We start from the raw sequence: 24,662 nt of genomic DNA, 5'->3' as shown, positions 1-24,662 counted from the left end.
AGAAATTGTGCAGGAAATACATGGATAGAACACTGGCTTTTAAATGCAAAGAGATATACAGCAAGGACACAAAATTAAATCTTAAGAGTTCATAAAGAACTAGAGAATACAATTAAATCCGAAAACCAAAGCAGATAGTATAGAGGCATTCTGAACTAGCTTGTCAAAAAAACTCAGCAAACAAAAAAAGGAAAGAAAAAAATGGAATACTTTGAGAAAAAATGCTCAATGGTAAAAAAAAAAAAAAAAAAAAAGTCAAAGTGTGGGAGGAGCAACAGTCCAATGGTTACAACATTTGCCTACCACGAGGTCAATCCGGTTTGATCCCGGACATCCCATATGGTTCCTGAGCCTGCCAAGAGTGATTCCAGGTCCCAGAGATGAGAAAAACCCTACAACATTCCCCAGTGTGTCCTCAAAACAAACAAACAAACAAAAGTCATAAAACAGCATATCCTATAAAACATTCTTTCAAACATGAAAGAAAAAAAATAAATTTACACAATAGCAAAAATAGATTTGTCAGGATTAGAATTTCTCTTAGAGAAAGTTGAGGTAGCTCTTTATTCATTGTTTTCTTCTTCTGTAGTTGAATTTCAGTCATAAAAAGAACAAGTCCCTTCATCAGTGCAACGTTCCCATCACCAATGTCCCCAGTATTCCTCTTCCCCCCGCCTGTATTTGAGACAGGCATTCTATTTCTCTCACTCATTGACACTATCACCATAGTTGTCAATGTAATTATTTCTCTATCTGCAATCACCACTCTTTGTGGTGAGCTTTATTTCGTGAGCCAGACCTTCCAGCCCTCATCTCTAATGTCTCTGGGTATTATTAAAATAATGTCTTTTATTTTACTTAAAACCCATAGAGAAAAACACTATTGTGTGTTTCTCTCTCTCTCTCTCTCTGACTTATTTCACTCAGCATAACAGATTCCCTTTACATCCATGTATAGGAAAATTTCAAGACTTATCTCTACTGATGGCTGCATAATATTCCATTTTGTATACGTACTAATTTCTTTAGCCACCTGTTAAAGGGCATCTTGCTTGTTTCCAAAGTCTGGCTATTGTAGATAGTGAGGTAAAGAATATAGCTGTGAATAAGGCATATTTGAATTGTATTTTGGTGTTCATAGAGTATATCCCTAGAAGTGTTATATAGCTAGATCATATGGGAGCTCAGTTTCCAGTTTTTTGAGAAATCTCCCTATTTTTTTCCATTAAGGCTGGACTAGAAGGCATTCCCACCAGCAGTGAATGAGAGTTCCTTTCTCCCCATATGCCCGCCAACACTGGTTCTTGTTCTTTGTGATGTGTGCCAGTCTGTGTGACGTGAAATGGTACCTCATTGTCATTTTGATTTGCATTTCCCTGACGGCTAGTGATCTGAAGCACTTTTTCATGTGCCTTTTGGCCATTTGTATTTATTCCTTGAGGAATTTCTGTTAATTTCTTCTCACTCGTTTTTTATTGCGTTTGATATTTTTCTTGTTAAATTCTGTCAGTACCTTATATATCTTAGATATTAGACCCTTGTCTGATGGGTTTGGGTGAATAGTTTCTCACATTGTGTTGGTGGTTTTTGTATCCTACACATTATTTTCTTTGAAGTACAGAAGCTTCTCTGCTTCTCTGCTGTTTTCTCTTGTAAGATACCTTTAGTCTCAATGTCAGGGAGTGTTTTACCTATGTGTTCTTCTATATACCTATGGTGTCTGGCTGATATCCAGGTCTTTAATCCATTTGGATTTGACCTTTGTGCATGGTATTAGAAGGAGGTCAATTCACTTTTTTTGCAAGTAGTTGACCAGTTATCCCAACACTACTACTTGAAGAGGATTTCCTTACTCCATTTTGCATTTATTGCCACTTTATAAAAAATTAATGGATTGTATGTCTGGGAAACATTTTCTAAATACTCAAGTCTATTCCGCTAACCTGAGGGTCTGTCTTCATTCCAATACCATGCTGTTTAAAGTACTATAGTTTTGTAATGCAATTCAAAGTTGGGGAAAGTAATGACTTCCATATTTCTTCTCCCAAGGCTTGTTCTAGTTATTTGCAGGTGTTTATTGTTCCAAATAAATTTCAGAATTGTTTGATCCACATATTTGAAGAATGTCATGGTTCTCTTTAGAGGGATTACATTAAGTCTGTACAATGCTTTTGGATGTATAACCATTTTAACGTTAATCCTCCCAGTCCATGAGTTGGTGTGTATCTCATTCCCATGTGCCCACTTCTATTTATTGAAGCATAGTTTTATAGTTTTCTTTGTATAGATCCTTCAACCCTTTAGTTAAGTTGACTCCAAGATATTTGAGTTTGTGTGACAGGAATGTGAATGGGAATTTTTAATTTTAATTAATTAATTAATTTTGCCTCCCCTAGTGACACTCAGGGGTTACTCCTGGCTATGCACTCAGAAATCAATTCTCGCTTGGGGAATATATAGGGTGTCAGGGTATCGAACCACAGTCAATCCTAGGTTATCACGTGCAAAGCAATTGCCCTACCACTGTGCCATCACTCTGGACCATGGTATTGTTTTTTTTAATGAACAATTCTCTATAATTAACGGTGTAGAAGAAGGCCATTGATTGTTGTCTTTTAATTGTGTAGCCTGCCACTTTGCTATATGAATCTATTGCTTTTAGAAACTTTTTAGTAGAGTCTATAGGGTTTTCTAAATGTAGTATCATGTCATCTGCAAACAGTGAGAGCTGGACTTCTTCCTTTCCTATCTGGATTTCATTAATATCTTTTCTTGTCTAATCGCTATGGCAAGAATTTTCAGCACTATGGTGAGAATACAGTCGTTGCTTGTACCAGATATTAGAGGAAGGGCTTTTAGTTTATCTATGGAAAATGACATTTGCCATTGCTTGTGGTAAATGGTCTTGACTATATTGAGAAAACTTCCTTCCATTCCCATCTTAATGAGAGTTTTTATCAAGATTGGTTTGGACCTTATCAAATGCTTCCTCAGCATATGATTATATGGCTTTTATTTTTCTCATGATTTTATGGTATATTATGTTGATTTACATATGTTAAAACATGCTTCAATTCCTGGAATGAAACAATACTTGGTCATGGTGTATGACCTTCTGGATGAGGCATTGGATGCTATTTATTAGAATTTGGTTGAGGATCTTTGAATCTGTGTTCATCAGGGATATTGGTCTGTAGTTTTCTTTTTTGTAGCATATTTGTCGAGTTTTAGTATCAAGATGATCTTTGCTTCATAAAAACTACTAGGAAGTGTTCCAGAGTCTTCAATTTAGTGAAAGAGCCTAAAAAGGACTGGTAGTAGTTTCTCTTGAAGTTTGAAAGAATTCATTAGTAAATTCATCAGGGCCTGTGATTTTGTTTTGGGGAAGACTTTTGATTACCATTTTAATTTCTTCAGTAGTGTTTGGTCTGTTTAAGATAGACTAGATCATCCTGGTTTAACCATAGACATTTATAAGAATACAATAATTTATCCATTATTTCCAGGTTCTCAGGTTTCATGGCATAGAGTTTTTCAAAGGAGTTTCTGATTACCCTTTGAATCTCTGCAGTATCTATAGTGATACTCCTCTTTATATATATATATATATATGTATATATATACATATATATATACATATATATATATATATTTGTAGTAGACCTGTCAAAAGAAACCCTCAAGTCCAAAGGCAGTGTTAAGATACAGTGATAAAACTCAATGAAATGAATGTTTCACCTAGAATACAGCACCCAGCCAGACTCACTTTCAGGTTTGAAGGAAGTATATATATATATATATATATATATATATATATATATATATATATATATATATATATATGTAGAGAGAGAGAGGAGAGAGCGGGGGAGGGCTCTCTATCCCCAGAAAACTGGATATACATTCATATATATATATATATTATTAGTGTATTGTATTGAATATTAATTATATTGTCCTAAATGAAGTGAATGAATTGGATGGATGGATTGTGCCTGCAGCCACTTTAGGCAAGTTAGGCAAGTGGGTTTGAGGTATTAGGATGATGATAAAGAAATGATCCCAACAAATTTCAGGAGACATGAAGCTTTATTAAAAGGTCTTAACACCCCCCCCCTGCTGCATCTTCTCTGCCCCTTCTGAGGCAATCCGTTTGTTACCAACCATAGACCCCTCCCATCCATGTAAGATAGACAGGAGGTTGGAGGAAGGGTAACATTATTCTACTTTCTTCCATTTCCCTTTTCAGAGGTTTTATATTTTTGATGGGTTTCAGCCTGGTTGACCGATCAATGAATGACAGGGCAGTGCTGAGGTCTCCCACTGTTACTGTGTTGCTATTGATATCTTTTTTTCAGATTTGTCAACAACTGTATTAAATACTTTGCTGGTCCCTCATTGTTGCATATATGTTTAGAAGTGTGATTTCTTCTTGTTGTACATATCCGTTAATTAGTATGAAATGGCCATCTTTGTTCTTTATAACTTTTTTTGAGTCCAAAGTTTGTGTCATCTGATATTAATATGGCCAATCCAGCTTTTATAAGGGAGTTGCTTGCTTGGATGATTTTCTTCCAGTCTTTGATTTTGAGTCTATGTTTGTTCTGAATATTCCAATGTGTTTCTCATAGTAAAATGTTGTATTCAAATTTTTGATTTATTTTGCCACTCTGTGTGCAATATTAACAGGTGCACTTAGTCCAGTGACTTGAGAGATATAATTGTCATGGGATATAGTGTTATATTGGTGAAGAAGTTTTGTGTATCTGTTGGTCTGTCTTTTCTTAAAGTAGACCTTTCAGTTTTTCTTTTAAGGCTGGTTTTGAGTCTGCAAAGTTTCTGAGCTGTTGTTTATCTATGAAGCTATGTATGCTTCCTTCAAACCTGAAAGTGAGTCTGGCTGGGTGCAGTATTCTAGGTGAAACATTCATTTCATTGAGTTTTATCACTGTATCTTACCACTGCCTTTGGACTTGAGGGTTTCTTGTGAGACAGGTCTACTACAAATCTTAAGTGTGTACTTTGAATGTAATTTCCATTTTAGATCTTGCTGCTTTCAGTATTCTATCCTTGTCTGTGGAATTCGTCACTGTGACTAGGATGTTTCCTGGGGTGCTTTTCTTCGGGTCTCTTTTAGCTGGTACTCCTTGGGTATGCGGAATTTGTTTGCGTGTCATCTTTAGCTCTGGTTCTTTCTCTGTAATTATGTCTTTGACTGTTGATTCTTCTTGGGGATTATCTTCCTGGGTCTCTGGGACTCCACCGATTCTTATGTTTTTTTTTTTCCTGTCGCATTTATCAAAGACTTCTATTTTCATCTGTTCAGATTCTTTGAGTAATTTTTCCATTGTCATTTTTTCTTTTATGGCTCTTTTCCAATCTCTCCTGCTGTATGGAGTTGTTTTGCATCTCATCTTCCAGCTCGCAGATTCTTTTATCACCTGCTTTTCTTCTTTGGAGGTGCTTTCTATTGAGATTTTCATTTTATCTATCGAGTTATTCAGTCCTGTTATTTTAGTTTGTTTCTTTTTTTTTTCCAGTGTGTTGTTTCTTAATACATATCTTTGTGATCTGTTTTGCTTTATGCTTTCTTTGAGTTCTTCAAATAGTCTCTATATTTCTGATCTAAATTCCTTATCTGAGAAGCTACCTTGGGAGTTTGTACTTTTCGGGTCATCAGAGCTGCCATCTTTATTTTCTGTGCATGGTGTTGTTTGTGTTGTTTTCCCATCAACAGGCTTGGATACAATACATGAAAATACCCATGGTTTCCCCATCAACAACAGGAATCTGACTTCTATCAGGGACGGCCTTACTGCTACCCTGGCATTGAGTTACTCTAGAGTGGGTTCATGAGACTTTATGATGACTTGGTAACTGCAACAGCCTGCCTTCAGGGCAGGGCTCTCTGCATTGCCACCTAATGGTAAGATGAAATCAGAAGATGCTCTATGTCACCGTGACATTGGCATAGGACCTGTACAGAAACCAGAATTTCTAACTACAGAAACCTAACAGCAAAAACTGTGATTGTGAAGAGCTTTTATTGGGACCCAGAGAAATAATTTGGGGTTGGACAACTTAGTATGCCTGGAGCCTGTAGTTGGTCTTATGCTAGGATAATTCATGGATAAGGTCTCCCTGTTTTTTAGGCCAAATGTTTTTTCTCCCTATTTCTCCCATATTTTTTTGTATCTATGCAAACAACATAAACTGCCACACACATACCTTTTATAATATATTTTAACTCTTATCTTTTAAAAAAGAGCTTGTTAAACCTTCAGTTATTATATTAATGACTGTATTTGAGATACAGTAATTTTCACAAATATACTTACTACTGAAAAAATTATATTAAACTTCAGGCATCTATTTAAAAATCACAAAAATGCAGAAACATGAAAATTTTATCTATAGAATTGCAAAGGGAAATATAGTGGAAACAGTTTCCATTTCTTTTAGATGAACTTTTTGTGTGGTCACTTTGAAACTTTGGTGAAGTTGAAACCCATGTACGATAGGCTTTCCTACTTTTTCCTCCAGTGGTACATTAGAATAAATGGTTCTTGGTTTGAACTCATATTAAGAGTTAAATATCGGGGCTGGAGAGATAGCATGGAAGTAAAGCATTTGCCTTTCATGCAGAAGGTCATCCGTTCAAAACCCGGCGTTCCATATGGTCTCCCGTGCCTGCCAGGAGCAATTTCTGAGCGTAGAGCCAGGAGTAACCCCTGAGCACTGCCGGGTGTGACCCAAAAACCACACACACACACACACACACACACACACACACACACACACACACACACACACACACACAAGAATTAAATATCTTGAGTGGGAATTTTTAGAAATTTCATTTTTAAATAACTGTAGAAAAAAATCAATCAAAACAGATTTTATTTTGAGAACAGAATGCTATCACTAATATGTGGTATTTAAAGTAACTGCACAAAGAAGCCCAATGGTCTAAATGATATTTTAATCCAACACCGTTGGCTACAGAGTATAGAGAGGAGAAGGAAAGAAACTGAGTGTAAGAGGTGAAACACAAAGCTTATATTCTCTTTTATACTTCAAAGAGACCTGCAGCAAGCTGTCAACTGCTCTTTATTGATGTCTATAATAATGTTAATTCTTTTATCCACAGAAGCAAGTGCAGAATGCATTTGGAAGCCATGGACTCCCACTACAGTGCCCATTATAAGAATGTTTTAGTATCTTAAGAGTTAATATGTCTATAATAACTCTTAATCTTTTTGTTCACAGCGTATGGTACAAAACATTCCATGGTAGTGAGAACTAGTAAGAATACAAAAGAGATATAGCTGAAATGTTCCTATTTTCTCCTGAGCTCTTAAAAATTAAGCAGGAAAATTTTCCATCACACTGTAGGCTAAGTCAATTACCTCCTCTCCATTAATGTAATCGTTGACTGATTTTGCAAGTTTTATAATTTCCTGACTATGAGGAAAAAGCTAATGATACAAGTAGAATTTTTATTCTAGGATAATATATAATCACTAAAATGTCAAAGTTCCATGCAGGCACATTAGAATTAAGATTATCAACACATCTTTAGAAGTACCTAATTAAAATAGGTGCTCAGTAATTTTTGCTTCCTCTATTTAGTAAGGCATGTATTTCAGTTTGGATTTTTTTTCTTTCAAGCCATTTTTTTTTTAAAAAAAAAAAGAAAAACACTGTGCTTACTCTCTTTGATGATGTTTTGTCATTGGACTTGGGACCAGAGAGATGATACAGTGGGTGGGGCATTTGCCAGATTTGATCCCCAGCACCCTAAATGGCCCCCAAACTTTGCTAGTAGTAAATCCTGCGTGCAGAGTCAGGAAACAACTTTAAAAAAAAATAACTAAAAAAGAGCTGTAGGGGCCAGAGAGATAGCAGGAGGTAGGAGTTTGCCTTGCATGCAGAAGGATGGTGGTTCGAATCCTGACATCCCATATGGACTCCCGAGTCTGCCAGGAGCGATTTCTGATCATAGAGCCAGGAGCAACTCCTGAGTGCTTCTGGGTGTGACCCCAAAACAAAAGGAAATAAAAAATGCATTTAATTTATTGTGCTTAAAAGTTTCACAAAAAAATAAGTTAAATGAGTCTCATAAAAGTTCTACATTTCAGGCCGGGAGAGATAGCACAGCGGAGTTTGCCTTGCAAGCAGCCGATCCAGGACCAAAGGTGGTTGGTTTGAATCCCGGTGTCCCATATGGTCCCCCGTGCCTGCCAGGAGCTATTTCTGAGCAAACAGCCAGGAGTAACCCCTGAGTACCGCCGGGTGTGGCCCAAAAACAAAACAAAACAAAAAAAATTCTACATTTCAGAGTGTGAGTAAAAAAATTTTGGCTGCCACGAGAACAAACTCACAGGAGACAAAGAACTGTCATCAAGCATTATCCAGCAGAGATGACTGATATTATATAAATGAAATTTTGAGGAAAGCTTTAGTCTTCTGACAAGTTAAATTTTATTTCAAATTTGAATTCCAGTGTAGGTTTATTATACTTAATATATAATGACACTTACTTTGTGAGATCAAAAGTGTATAATACTGAGGTGACCACTGAGAAAAAGTATAGAATAAAACCAATTATGAGGATATTTCTCTCATTGGGTTATGTGTATTATTCATTTTTTCATGAAATTACAATGTTTTGTTGGTATGTGGTTTGTTGGTTTGCAAGAAAAATCCATAATACACATAATCACCAATTATTTAGCAAAGTACACACAGAAAATATAGGGTTATAAAAAGACAGCCAAGAGTAGAAACAGATGCAGTGTGTGATTGTCCCCAGCTCCTAGTTCCCTAATGATGTGCACAGATGTCCTTAACATGTGGCCTGCAGCTTCTCCCTTAGCTACAGAGAAAATTTAAATAAAGGTCTGGCATTTCTCTGCCCCTTTGATATTTGGGTTTGTTTTGTCATTTCAGAAATACAAGCACTAACAATTTATGCTCTTCCAATTAAACAATGTTAATGACCATTAAGCTTTCTTGGTTTCCAAACAAAACTCAACATCGCCAAGGTCATGGTCACCAAGGTGAACAAGGCTGCGTGGGGATGATCTGAGTAACTAGATCAGAGTACTAAAAATTATTTTGTTTTCAGTTTTCCAGAAACTCAAAAAGAAATGTCCTTGCTGAATGAAATAATAATTCTCCTGGGTATCTGCCTGTCAGTTACGAAGAATTTCTTCTCAAGAATTTCACATTGTATAGTAAAAGAATAGTATTACATACTTCTGTAAAAAAAATTTACATCTAAGGTAGCTAGTTGTAAATGTAAATGTCCCTTTGTCTTCTAGACATTGCCAAGACCTTGTTGCAGATAGTGCAACTCTTGTGTCCAGTGCTGGAGAAAGCTATTTGCCACACACACAAAAAATCTTAAACAAACTCCAGAATACTCATCATCATTGCTTTTAGGTGCTTTTGGTTTCTAAATGACAGAATCAGCCTGGCCACAAAACTTTCATAAACTGTAAGTAATCCTTAATTAAAGGTACTGCAGTAAATCTGGAACTAGAAGATTTCCTTTATTCCTTTCTATAATTAATAAAATAAATAAATCTGCTCAGCTCATTATTTTTATTTTCTTTTTATTTATTCTAAAATTCTAAACTGAGAAACATGTATTTGGCAAAAGTAATAAAGGAACATAAATTAAAATATAAACTGTATAGAAATTACAGTACTTGAATGATTATTTCAGAGTTCAGTGTGAAAAACATTACATCACGGAACTAAAGATTATTTCTAACTACAATATAATGTACCAGATAGATAAATATACTATGATTTCATTTATATATAATATGCAAAGAAAACAAACTGAACTAAACAATGAAAATTTAGTTTGTAAGACCAAATCAGAAAGGAAGGGACAAGGGGTTGATAAGTCATATAAAATAGGACCATGGTGGTGTTGTTAAGGATCATAAGAACATGAAGATTTTCAATCATGTATAAATGAATCTCACATTATTATGATATTACTTTAAAACAAAAATAAAAGTTCTCAGTGGGAGTTATACCTACATAAAAGTGTAATTAAGCAACTGAAACCAGCCTCAAAGACTTCAAGAACTGAATGAGCAGGAGCTTTTCTTAGCAGGTATGACTGTCTTTTTAATGACCTTTTTTCTAGAGTAAGCCAAGAATAGATTGAATCCTTTAATCTACTCAAAGACTTTGATTTCATTGGCAGATAAAATAGAGTATACATAATGAGAATTATAGGAGGAAGATTATTAGTCATTCTGGCACTCACTTATCCTCAACACACCCTTTCTAAAAAGGGCTTCCCAGTTCACATTTGTCAATAAAAGCTATTTTTTGTGAGCTGCAAATAAGAAGGTTGCATTTATGACATGATTCCATCATCTTCCAGTCCAGGTTGTTGCCAATAAAGTTCTTAGCATCTCTGGAGACTGTCTTTCAAGAAACCATGGAATCAGGATTTTATGGTTAGAAAAAATGGTGGCATTAACTAAACTAAATAATAGTGAGGCTATCATTTTCCAATACACATAGATATATAAAATCATGAAAATACTGACAAATCAATGATCGCTTTCACACTTTAAACTTAATTGATATATGTCAAGTATGTCTGAAAATTGGAAAAATAAGACACGGTTTTGAAATTGGTGAAAAGTATGTCACAGGGATTAAGTGTTTTAAATAAATGTGCACATTATGTACAAATGATAAACATGAAACAGAGGCAATAATGGATCCTTATTAAAACATATTAAAACATGGCATCAAATAACTTATTAGTAAATAACAATGTTCTATTAAATAAATTAGAAAAAGACTATCACTGTTACAAGGAAAGAAGAAATAATATATACAGAAAAATATTATTTATTTAAGAAGCACAGGAAACTTGTTTCTTAAAACTAAGAACTTGAGGCCAAAAAGAGTGGCAGGGCTACTTTGCAGGCTTTGCATGCTGCTAACCTTGGTTAGATCTCAGACACCACAGGATTCTTCACACATCACTAGGTGTAGCTCTAGAGGCTATGGGGTGTTTTGGGAAATCTCTGGAGTCACTAGCTCAACAATATCTCATACTTAGGACACCAGCCAGGTAGGCTAAAGCTCCCCAGGAAAAATCCCCCACACCATGAATATGTATATGTACACAAAAACCCAAATATCATATTATCATATATCTAGAAAATTTAGTAAAATATTCAAATTTTCTTTAGAAGCAGAAGCTTTTCAGCTTAATATATTCCCATCTGTTAATCTCTGCTTTCACTTGCTTGGAGAGTGCAGTTTCCTCCTTGAAGATGCCTGTAGTTTCAATGTCCTGGAGTGTTTTGCCTATGTGTTGTTCTATATATCTTATGGTTTTGGGTCTAATATCCAGGTCTTTAATCCATTTGGATTTTACCTTCGTACATGAGGTTAACTGGGGGTCTAAGTTCAATTTTTTGCAAGTGGCTAGCCAGTTGTGCCAGCACCACTTGTTGAAGAGGCTTTCTTTGCTCCATTTAGGATTTCTTGCTCCTTTATCAAAAATTAGGTGATTGCATGTCTGGGGAACATTCTCTGAGTATTCAAGCCTATTCCACTGATCTGATTTATTCCAATACCATGCTGTTTTGATAACTATTGCTTTGTAGTAAAGTTTAAAGTTGGGGAAAATAATTCCTCCCATATTCTTTTTTCCCAATGATTGCTTTAGCTATTCTAGGGTGTTTATTGTTCAAATGAATTTCAAAAATGCCTGATCCACTTCTTTGAAGAATGTCATGGATATATTTAGAGGGGTCGCATTAAATCTGTACAATGCTTTGGGGAGTGTTGCCATTTTAATGATGTTAATCCTGCCAATCAATGAGCAGGGTATGTATTTCCATTTCCGTGTGCCCTCTCTTATTCCTTGGAGCAGGATACAAGAGCCAGGATACAAGAGCAACCCACTGAGTGAAACTATTCTCCCAATACTCATCAGATAAGGGGCTAATCTCCAAAATATACAAGTCACTGACAGAAATTTACAAGAAAATAACATCTAATCCCATCAAAAATGGGGAGAAGAAATGGACAGACACTTTGACAAAGAAGAAATACAAATGGCCAAAAGACACATGAAAAAATGCTCCACATCACTAATCAACAGGGAGATGCAAATCAAAATAACTATGTGCAACAGAGATTGGCACACATCACAAAGAATGAGAACAAGCAGTGTTGGCAGAGATGTGGAGAGAAAGGAACTCTTATCCACTGCTGGTGGGAATGCCGTCTAGTTCAATCTTTATGAAAAGCGATATGGAGATTCCTCAAAAAACTGGAAATCGAGCTCCCATATGATCCAGCTATACCACTCCTAGGAATATACCCTAGGAACACAAAAATACAATACAAAAACCCCTTCCTTACACCTATATTCATTGCAGCACTATTTACCATAGCAGGACTCTGGAAACAACCAAGATGCCCTTCAACAGAAGAATGGCCAAATAAACTGTGATACATATACACAATGGAATATAATGCAGCTGTCAGGAGAAATTTCCTATACATGGATGTACATGGAATCTATTATGCTGAGTGAAATAAGTCAGAGACAGAGAGAGAGAGACGCAGAATGGTCTCACTCATCTATGGGTTTTAAGAAAAATGAAAGATATTCTTGCAATAATAATTTTCAGACACAAAAGAGAGAAGGGCTGAAGTTACAGCTCACCTCATGAAGCTCACCACAAAAAAGGGATGAGTTTAGTTAGAGAAATAACTACATTTTGAACTATCCTAATGAGAATGTATGAGGGAAATAGAAAGCCTGTCTAGAGTACTGGCGGGGGTTGGGTGGGGAGAAGGGAGATTTGGGATTGGTGATGGGAATGTTGCATTGGTGATGGGTGGTGTTCCTTACATGACTGAAACCCAAACACAATCATGTATGTAATCAAGGTGTTTAAATAAAATATATATAAAAATAAAATATTCAAATGCTTTTAAGGTGAAAAGAACTGCAGAGCCACAGTAACAACATGATTGCAGGACTCTTGCATTGTGCTCAATCTCCTCCAGCTTTGATCCCTGGAGCCCCAATGGTCTCTTGAGTCTTACCAGGAGTGATCTCTGAAGGCAGGGCAAGGAGTAAGCCCTGAGTGCTACTGGTTGTGACTCCCACTCCCCAAAATAATTAACTACAGAGAAAGTAAGTGTAAGAAAAGTAGAGGGAACAAATAGCTAAAAAATACTTAAACACACAAGACTGCTAAACAGTTGGAACAAAATTATTGAGTCGGATATTTTTAAGTCACTACACTCTGTCAGATACTATGCTAGCTTAAACATTTGCTTCTCAAAAGAAATAGAAGTTTATAATCTTGCTTTGGAAACAAAAGATCAGTAGAGTTAAGCAAACATATCTGAAGCATTTTTTCTCCAGATACAACATATTTTATTGACGAATATGATGACAACTTGAAAAAAATAAAGGTGCGAGAGCACAGGTATATATCCTTGGCTATACACAAACTGAAAGTAATATGGATTTATTGTACTTTTAAAAGATTGATATAAAGCTGTTAATTCAGAACATAATCACTGACTCAGTGCAGCCCAGAGCTACTTTGTTTCTTCTTTTTTTTTAAATATGGAATGCTTCATGAATTTGCATGCCATCCTTGTGCAGAGGCCATGATAATCTTCTCTATATCGTTCCAAATTTATTTTATTTTTTTTCTTAAATGTATTTTTTTCTTTATTTTTTTATATATATAAAACCCCTTTGCCAGTGCAACATTCCCATCACCAATACCCCAAGTGTTCCTCCTCCCCACCCCACACCGGCCTGTACTCTAGACAGGCTTTCTACTTCCCTCATTCAGTCACATTTTGTTATGACAGTTCTCAGTATAATTATTTCTATGACTGCACCCAATTGTTCCAATTTTAGTGGATGTGCTGCTGAAGCGAGCACCAGGACCACTTTCTTAGCTGCAAACTAAACAAAAATATCAGAATCGAGGCTATGTGAAAACAGTGTGTATAATTGCTATAAACTGCTGATAAATGAGAAAAATGGAAGATTAGCAGATTAAAAGAAGATAGCACTGTGTGCCATTTGCTGTGAGTCAGAAGCAATGCCTCATAAGACTATCAAGAAAAAACGTTACTATTTTTTGGTGACATTATATTTTTACTAAATTTTAGGAATACCAAAACTCTATTTTACAATATTATGTATCCTCTGAATTCAAATGAGTGTTTCATTTTGTTTGTTTGTTTATTTATTTATTTATTTATTTATTTATTTTTAGGCCACACCAGGGAATGCTCAGGGGTTATTCCTGGCCATGCACTCAGAAATCGCTCCTGGCTTGGGGGACCATATGGGACACCTGGGATTGAAGCACAGTCCATCCTAGGCTAGCGTGCTCAAGGCAGAGGTATTAGCACTTGCACCACTGCTCTGGCCCCAAGGGTGTTTCATTTCGATACTGAAAAAAACTAAGAAAAATGGGGCCGGAGAGATAGTATGGAGGTAAGGCATTTGCTTTTCATGCAGAAGGTCACTGGTTTGAGTCCCGGCGTCCCATATGGTCCCCGATGCCTGCCAGGAGCAATTTCTGAGCCTGGAGCCAGGAGTAACCCCTGAGCGCTGCCGGGTGTGACCCCCCCCAAAAAAAAAAAACTAAAAATTTTTGATTAGAGAAAAATTATTGAAAACTACAAATTCTAGGCAAACAAAATACTGATTCCAAAGTAATTTAAAGCTTATATATTTGAAAATTAATTTCATTGCACAAAGGATTTATTTATTTCACAAACTGTTCCATAAGACTATTCTGTAACTAGTAAGACTCCTAAAATGGCAATATAAAAATGACTATGATTAGTAAAAGTCAATATATGCTTTTTATATAATATTAAAAACCAAGGAATAAGGAAACTTAGGGACTATGAAGTAATTGGGAGAAATATACTAGCCATTAGGCAGTAATTATTTACTAGAACTGGAAATTTAAAAAAACCCTGCAGCCAAATATTAAAAATAATTGAGAATACTTTCAAATGCAATCAATAAGATTAATTCGAGAGAAGGTTTAGTGTAGAGAAACAAATGGGTATTAACTGAATTCCCAAAATTTACATAAACAATAAAATATCTTCAAGGTAAAATGAACCATGGTTGTCAATGAGAGAACAAATTCTGGCTAACAAATTTTTTAGGAAATTTCTAACCATTCCTCTTGATTAGGTGGGGTTTCAGGTCTAGATCTAGAGGGACTTTATCTAGTCTAGAAGGACTGTGAATAGAAAATAAGTAGCCCATAATGGGCTTTTGAGGATAAACCTGAGTTTCTGTGATGGCTGACATATAGCAGCCAGACATAAAAGTGTCTGATTTTAAGAAACATAGTTCTAGTTGAATGATATGGAGCAAAGTGAAAAATGAATCTTAGTTTTATAAGAACAATGAGATCTCATAATAATCTGCCAACTGACAAATGATTTAGATGACCATGATGAATACAGATTTACTGGAGAAAAAAATTATTCATTTGTGTAGACATTGTGATTTATAATGCAGCAAAATAGTTCCAGACATGCAATGTTCCAACCCAAGAGTGTCTACAGTACAATTACTATACCCACCCAAGATGGTCCCTTCATCGTTATCTCAGGGTCCCCTCCCACTCCAATTTTACCATCCAAGTGGAAAGCTCAGTTTTGTATGCTGACTGGAGAAACAATTTTTTTTTAATGTTAAGTAATTTAAAAAGGCATCCCACAATTTACATATCTTGTTAAAATCAAACTGCTATATTCTATCCATACAAAAATGTTCTTTAACTCATTGGATATAAATAAGTTCACGATAAGATGTAAGTTATTACTGTTATTTTTAGCATAAACATAATTTATATAAAGTCAGTCGGACTAAGATTAGTAGAACCTATAGTGCAAGGATTTTTTTATAAATCCATTCTGAAAAGCATCATATTCTGTACATGAAATAAGGTAATATAAAATCTGAATTATAATGCATATTTAAGTAATAGTTTGTATTACTAAAAATATAAGAAAATAATGTTATAGTATGCATCATTACATTATATATAATAATTTGAGTGCACATATAAATATATAAAATTTCCAAAATTATTTGTCTACCCCAAATTTACCAAATCAAACCAGAGCACTATCTTGCATGTCAATTGACAGCTGCACTACGACATCAAAGAGATTGGAGAAAAGAAAGTTTGTTTCAGTCTTATTTCATAATTTTAGCACTGGTACTTCAGTAAACATATAAACATGAGAAATAAAGAATTTGATTTAATTCATCTTGTTTCATAATCGTAGGCAAATATAGGAATATTTTTCTGAGCATAGAGCCAGGAGTAACCCCTGAGCGCTGCCTGGTGTGACCCAAAAACCAAAAAATAAAAAGAATATTTGTTATGGATGTATATGAGTTTATGTGGTTGGTACATGACATTTCATGGAGGAAGACAACAGAACAAAAATGCATTTCTATGGTAATGAGCAATAACAGGTAGAACCAAGTATCTCATGCATCACAAAATGTTCTAAGCAATGTATATGTTTTATTATGTATTTAATCAGAACATGTAAGCCTTTTATTAGAAACATGAAAATAAAAAATATAGGAATATTTTGCTTTCTGAAGGCAATACTTAAAAACTAAATATGTAATATTGCTTAACTTTTATTTAATTTTTAAGATTGCAATATAAAAAGAAAATTTCTAAGCTATTTATAATATTTCTAGATTACTATTGTTTCTTTTTCTGTAAAACACATGCATTATTATTTCTCAACTTAGCCTACAAAAAGAGAAGATTTGTATGGGGCAGAATAGAAATATACATACTGAAATAAGTCATTATATTAATTAGCATGTCTTTATATACATCCTTGTTATAAAAATATATATCAGTAACAGCAAAAAGTTGTTCTTAATTATAAGATATACACTAAAATCTAAAATAACAAGAGTGAGGTATACAGAATAAAAATAAATAAAGAAGGTCTGAAGGTCTAGCTCACGACATGAAGCTCACCACAAAGAGTTATGAGTGAAGTTAGAGAAATAACTACATTGAGAACTTTCATAACAAAATGAATGAATGAGGGAAGTTGAAAGCCTGTCTAGAGTAGAGGTGGGAGTGGGGTTGGGAGAGGGAGATTTAGGACATTGGTGATGGGAATGTTGCACTGGTGAAGGGGGGTGTTCTTTACATGACTGAAACCCAACTACAATCATATTTGTAATCAAGGTGTTTAAATAAAGATAGTAATTTAAGAAAAAAAGTCCTGATATGGTTTCAAACTAGTATTTTGTCAATAAATAAAATTACCACAGCTATGATTACCTGTATAATTAATATATACTGCACAGTTGATAATATACAGTATTTTCTTGTATTATTAGTAATATGACAATAAACAAGTGAAAAATAACATTCATTTCATAAAATTATTCTATAAAATGCTATTCTTCTATTTCTTCTTATTAACTAAAGTACAGATTATTTCTGAACTATAATCTTCCTACTATAAGTAATTGGGGTATTTTTGTTTTGTTTTGGGCCACACCCAGTGACGCTCAGGGGTTACTCCTGGCTATGTGCTCAGAAATCACCTCTGGCTTGGGGGACCATATGGGATGCCTGGGGATATAATCTTGTCCATCCTAGGTTAGGGCGTGCAAGGCTAGCACCTTACCACCTGTGCCATCACTCTAGCCCCTAATTGGGGTATTTTTTATAATAGAAATTTATTTATATAAGTTTTAGTTAGAAGTAAAATAAATCCTTAGTATTACAGATTTCTAAGGTAGTTATGTTTGAGTAGTGAGAAAAAAGAAATTTACTATGGAGTATAAGTAATGTTTATATTTGTTAATCTATTTTGAAAGCCTCCCTCTTCTCTCAGACAATACATTCAATGTTCATCAATCACATAACGGAAACACTGTTCATATCAATGTTTTAATATGAGGAAACTGTGATTGGATTAGTGGAAATAACTTATTCAGGATCACACAGATAGTGAACCTAGCAGTGTGCTTTCTGAGACCTTACACATCTATAGTTATTAAGTATATGCTACTCTTATGAAACAACCCACTGAAAAACATTTCTAATAATGTTAAACAATGTCACTTTTCCATAAAGTATTAAGCTTTGCTTTTCAATCAACCTGGGTCAGGGGAAAGTTTTCTGGGGAACCATAACTCACATCCATAGGCATCTGTTCATAGTCCAATATGTGTAAACCAAGAAAGATGCACTCTCCCTTGCAGAAGAATGTTCTCCCTTGGAGAACAATGCCACATGGCGTGGTTGGTGCCTATGGGGACGCTAGTCCAAGTCCAACAATCCCCTTGACTTGGTTCTAACATAAACTTAAAATAGAGGGACACTTTTACAGACTTCCTTATTTAATAAATAACAAAGAGAAGGACAGAGCAAACAAATATATAGAGGGGACATTTTGAAATAGTTGGCTGAGTGTTAAGTTCAGTCAAAGATTTTGGTCTCTGAATGACCTGTACAGTATTGAAGGCAAAATAGGTAAATGGGGGGAAATAATGGTTGGGACGGAGGCAGTAAAGGACTAGAAATGAGCTTTGTAGAGCAGTGTCAAGATCACAATACAAGATGGATACTATGCATATAATCTGTGTGAAAGATGAGACACCCCAAGATGACACGGTCGCATCAGGAACTTGATCTCAAGGCAACCTCCAGGTTATAGATTTGATGCATTAAATCATTTGTAATTAACAAAATTTTATCTTCTTAAATGTCAATTATAATTTTTGTTTAGAGAATAAGTTGATGCCCTCATGGATTCCTAAGAGTGACCTAAAAAATAAAAAGGATCCAGACTTTTTATTGTCCTTTAGGCATCCTCATATTCAGGCCTGTCTCAATCTGCATTTTAACATTTTTATTCTAAGGATGACAGTTGCCCCTTATTCAGGTTGTGGTCATCATGTGTCCTGACAAGTACTCTTTTCTTTCTTTTACATGCGTCTAAAGAGATGTAGAGATATATTAAATATGTAAACATGTATCATTCATATTTAAGTGTACATATATATATCTATCTGTACACATTTATGTAAATATTTTACAAGGCAAATGGGTCTTTTGTTAGTTTTTAGATGTATGAAGATCATTCTCAATGGTCATCTTCTTAAAAGCATCAACATACTTAGCCCCTTTCCTTCCTACTGAAGGGTACTTTTATCCCACAGGAAGTTTCCTTTTCGGGGTCAGTGTTTGAATCTTGCAACATTTCTATCCTAAATATTTGAGATGTCTGTTAGTGTCCAGTTAAATATGTCCTTGTGTTTTGGGTTCCTAGGTTACTGAGAAATCCATATTTTTTTCAAAAAAACTGGACCATTGGACATTCCCACCAGCAGTGAATCAGAGTCCTTTCTCCCAGCATTCATGCCAGCACTGTTTATTCTTGTTCTTTGCCATTCCCTATGGAATGAGATGATATCTCATTGTTGTTTTGATTTGCATTTCCCTGGTGATTAGAGATCTGGAACATTTTTCACGTGCCTTTTGGTAATCTGTATTTCTTCTTTGAGAAGATGTTTGTTCATTTCTTCTTCCAATTCTTGGGTTGGGTTACATGTATTTTCTTGCTAAGTCCTATCAGTCCTAGTATATCTTAGATAATAATCACAGTTTCTAATGATTGTTGGGTGAATACTTTCTCCTATTCAATAGTTAGTCTTTGTATCCTAGTCACTGTTTTCATGAAGTAAACAAGATTCTCAATTTAATGTAGTCACTTTTGTTTATCTTTGCTTCCAATTGCTTGGTCAGTTTTTCATCCTTTTTGTTTATCATTATTTTATTTTTGGCCCACACCTGGCAGTGTTCAGGGGTTACTCCTGGCACTGTACTTAGAAATTGCACCTGGTATGCTCGGGAGACTGTTGGGGATGCCTGGGATTGAACCTTGGTCTGTACAAATCATCTACATGCAAGGGAAATGCCCTACCACTATGCTAACACTCCAGTCCAGTATTTCATCCTTGAAGATAATTTAGCTTATATCTCATGGACATCACACACACAAAGAAGTCTTCATTTATATATTCCTTGAAGCATTTATTAATCATGAATAGTCAGAATTTGGAAACAACATAGATGTTCCCATTTGTTCCCCAGAACAGATGAGTGGCTAAAGAAACTGTGGTATGCAATGGAATATTATGCAGCTGTTTGGAAAAATTAAAATTGCTTACACATGGATAAATGTGGAGATAATTATGCTGAGTGAAATGATAGACATAGAATAATATCACTCATTTGTAAAATATAAAAAAATAAAAGATAATATGGTATAATGTCCAGAGAGAATAGAGACAATGAATAGGATGACCAGTTCATGGTAGGAAGTTGCCACAACGAGAAGAGAAGTGAGTGACCTTAGGGTAGAGAAATGTCCAGTATGACAGTGATAGTTGTAACTGATCACTATGGACGAGAACAGGGTGCATGGGGCTGGAGTGAAGGCACAAGGGGAAGGCGATTGCCTCGCATGTTGCTAATCTGGTTCAATCCGTGGCATCCATATTTTACTCCAAACCTGCCTAAACTGATTTCTTAGTACAGAGCTTTGAGTAACCCTGAGCCCCACCAGGTGTGGCCCCAAACAAAACAAAGCAAAAACAAAACAAAAAAAAGCATCTCAGTGTTGAAGTGATATGCATGGTATCCCTTTTTAAACAATAGTGCAAACCTGAGAGAGAGAGAGAGAGAGAGAGAGAGAGAGAGAGAGAGAGAGAGAGAGAGAGAAGTAAAATACCATACCAGCCCCAGTGGCTTGGGTGAGTGGGTGGGGTGGGAGAAAAACTGGGGGCTTTGGTGGCAGGGAATGTGCAGAGGTGAAGGGTGGTGTACATTCTGGGACAGAAACTCAATCGTGAGCAATTTTGTAACCACATTGATAAATTAATTATTTTTAAAATGTATTTAAGCATCAGGATTACAGATATGAATGCAGTTGAGCTTCAGTCATATAAAGAACACCCCCTTCACTAGTGCAACATTCCCATCATTCCCATCACCAATGACCCCCATCTCCATTCTCCCCTGCCTGTAATTGAGACAGGCTTCCTACTGCTTAAATAATTATTAAAAAAAATAAATTAAAAAAATAAAAATGCCCTTGCTCTGAACATCTAAATAACATATTCATTCTTTTCTTTCTTTTTTTTTAATTTTTGGTTTTAGGGCCACAGCCAGTGATGCTTGGGGGTTACCCCTGGCTATGCAGAAATCTCTCCTGGGTTGGGGGACCCTGTGGGACTCTAGGATCAAACTGAAGTCCATCATAGGTCAGCCATGTGCAAGGCAAATGGCCTACTGCTGTACCACTGCTCCAGCCCCAACATATTAATTCTTAAGGATAAGATGCCCAGAGATATTTAAGTGATCTTCCCAAAATATTTCACATCAAGATATGGATTTTTCTGAGTTATATATATAGTTAACTGAGATCCTGCAGACTCCCAAAAAACTTTCACCACTACTTTATCAGGATATAATTGGGGGAAATATTCAGAATTAGGAATTTTACTGGAAATAAATATTCTGTCAGGAAAGGAGTTACTGCAGGTCAATCAGTTCCCTCCAGAGCACGTGATACACACTTATCTCATCTTCCTCATTCTTCTATGAGACCAGGCTTGCTGCTTGATGCCAGGCTTCTACCATATTACTTAGCTTAAGATATAAATGCCTCATTTTCTTAATATATTTTAGAATTCACATTCTGGAGTATCAGTAGATATTTCAGACATATGTAATCAATTGTGTTCATTTCTTCTAGAATTTTATTGGGTTCTAATTCAACATTTGAAAAGCCCTAGAAAAAAAAAAAACCAACCTTTTCATTGCATTCTCTCTATCTTTTTCATGAGATTTGGTTACTATGAGTGTTGAAAACTAGTCTCATGTATATAGTTTCATGTTACTTTCTCCTTTGGAGAAATTACATTTGTCTACAAGGAAAGAGTATCACCTATAACATTATCAATAACCTACCTTTGAATCAATGACATGTGAATTCTGGTATAAACTAAGCACCAGTGTATACCACAATCTTGCCTAGAAACTTCTTGTTTTATCTCCCTTTTCTTTTCTTTTTTTTCTGTTCCTTTTGAAGGGTGGGGTTTGGGCCACACGCTGTGATGCTCAGGGGTTACTCCTGGATATACACTCAGAAATTGCTCCTGGCTTGGGGGACCATATGGGATGCTGGGGGGATTAAACCATGGGCCTACTAGCTCAGCCACAAGCAAGGCCTTATCACTTACATGCCACTGCTCCAGCATCTCCTTTCCCTTTTCTAGCATACTTATTTTTTATAAGAAAACCAGAAAATTATTAGAGATAATGAAACATAATTATCAACTAAAAGTACCGCATTATGTGTCAACATTTTCTATGTGAGTTTATCTATAAAAATGAGTCACAGAGCATCATGTTGCCCTATATTTTAATTTAATTTTTTTGTTATGTATCTGCAAAAAAAATTTTTTTTTGACCACTAAACTTCTGGCAATCTTATTCTTCTTTTCAGTTAATCTGTTTTGTATTTCCCAGATGTATTTCCCTTATTACACTATGACTTGCATAATAATAATATTTTTATTTCCTCTGTTCTATTATTGTCTTAAGGCAGGAATTACACTGAATACGATTAGATCCCATAAAATGACAAGCAAAGCACGATGTGCGTATCAGTGCTCAATGTTTTAAATAACCAATACATGAATAAAACTTAGAAATAATGACATGAATTTCATAGATATATTTAGGAAAAGTTGGTCTCAAATTAAAAAAACTGAGCAAAATCACAATGAGCAATTTATTTGATATCTGAAATATAATTATCTGGGAACAATTTAATCTATTTAAATATTAATCATTTTATTGTAAAACACTGTCTCACATCATCCTTTTAACTAATTTAAGAGAGTTAGCCTCAGAGCTGGAGCGATGGCACAGCAGTAGGGCATTTGCCTTGCATGACTGACTCAGGAAAGACCTGGGTTCGATCCTGAAGTCCTATGTAGTCCTCCTCATCAGGAGCGATTTCTGAGCACAGAGTCAGGAGTAACCCCGAGCTTTACCAGGTGTGGCCCTCTAAACAAACAAACAAGCAACAGAAAGAAGAGAGCCAGCTTAATACTGATAACTTTGGAAACTTACTTAGTAAAATAATAGAAATTAATTCTATGACATCAATTCACATAGCAAAAAATGAGCATTCAAAAGATCTCAAAATTTCAATTTTGTAGTTTGAATTCTAAATGGCAACAGGGAGCATTTGAAAAGTTTATTTTCTTATGGAAAAACTGTATAATCTTGCAGTAAATTGAGTTGTACCTGGGAAATTCCCCATGGAAGGGTGATTGTGGAAAGAGCTAAAACAGGGACAGATTTCCAATAACAGACAGAACTGTATAAATTTTTCTGTCTCGCTATAGATGAGAAGATATTTATTGTGACTACTATGCCAAGGAAATCATTTGACCCTCTTTGTTTTTAATGGCAAATCTATTTCTCAAGAAATCTATTTCTTACTTCGAAAAGATTGTGACTTTTTATTAAAAAAATTAAGTAATCCATCAGGCAAGTGCACTTACTTTACTGAATGGCATCTTCAGATCCAAGAAAATCACTTTAGGTTCTAAACTGTTTCCATTCATTCTTTTGACACTATTTTACAGTCAGAAATATGGACCTCTAAGAAGTTAATATTGTGTTGTTGTTGTTGTTGTTTTTATTTTTGCAGTCCTCAGACTGAAAAACATGTTTTTATCTTTTGCTTGTTCTATCTAAGTTAAATATTTGTAAGTAAGAAGAAATTGTAGTCATCTATAAAAGTCAAAACTACTCAGGCTTCTAGTGGTTCATGTATTTGTGAAATTCTCACAGCTATGTAATAAAATGCTTATTGTGGTCATCCTATCCTTCCTGTAGGTGCAGAATATGAGGCAGGTTAAGAAAGTGTTCATGATTAAAAGTCCAAGTCTGAAATTCCTGTACTACATACTGCCACAACTTGTTTTCATCTACAGTACTGTTTCTGACTCTTATGAGACACAGCAAGTAATGAGGAACATAAAAGGTTGAGTTGAAACATATGTGCTATAGAATTCAAAGATCTAAGATTTGCTAAGACCAGTTCTGTCACTGATTCTCAAGCAATTCTAAGTTTCGGACTTTCTTTGCAGATTACTTAAGTATGGAGAGTAATGTATCCACTCCTGACTTCTCAAATATTGCAAACGCAACACACCTTCCTTTCATATCTGCTTTCTGTTTATCTCTCTAATTCTCCATCATAACTCCTCACTTTCTCACGCTGTCTCTCACTAGTTCTATCCTTTCCTAAACACAGTTTCTACTTTACTTATAGATACCTTTTCCTTTTTAAATGAGATCAACATTGTAAATTCTGTGTGCAGATAAGTTCAACATCTAATCTACTTGAAGTCTGTTCTCACGCAAATTATTGAATTCCTTTAAGTTCTCTCAGTCATAGGTACAATTAAGTGTTCATTTAACTACCTAGATGGGTTTGCTTAGAAACTG

At 35.2% G+C, this 24,662-nt stretch overlaps 1 protein-coding gene and 1 pseudogene across 1 annotated transcript in view; both read right to left on the bottom strand.

The window, feature by feature from the left end:
* The window catches only part of CCSER1 (coiled-coil serine rich protein 1), an 809,928-nt gene that overhangs the window by 586,538 nt on the left and 198,728 nt on the right, over nucleotides 1-24,662 (bottom strand). The gene's annotated exons all lie outside the window — the stretch shown is intronic.
* Nucleotides 13,640-13,740, bottom strand: LOC126033151 (uncharacterized; annotated as a pseudogene).

The sequence above is a fragment of the Suncus etruscus genome, chromosome 16 (genome assembly GCF_024139225.1).
Source record: "Suncus etruscus isolate mSunEtr1 chromosome 16, mSunEtr1.pri.cur, whole genome shotgun sequence".
Taxonomy (NCBI): domain Eukaryota; kingdom Metazoa; phylum Chordata; class Mammalia; order Eulipotyphla; family Soricidae; genus Suncus; species Suncus etruscus.
Note: the sequence above shows the minus strand (reverse complement) of the source record. Positions and strands in the feature narration are given on the sequence as shown.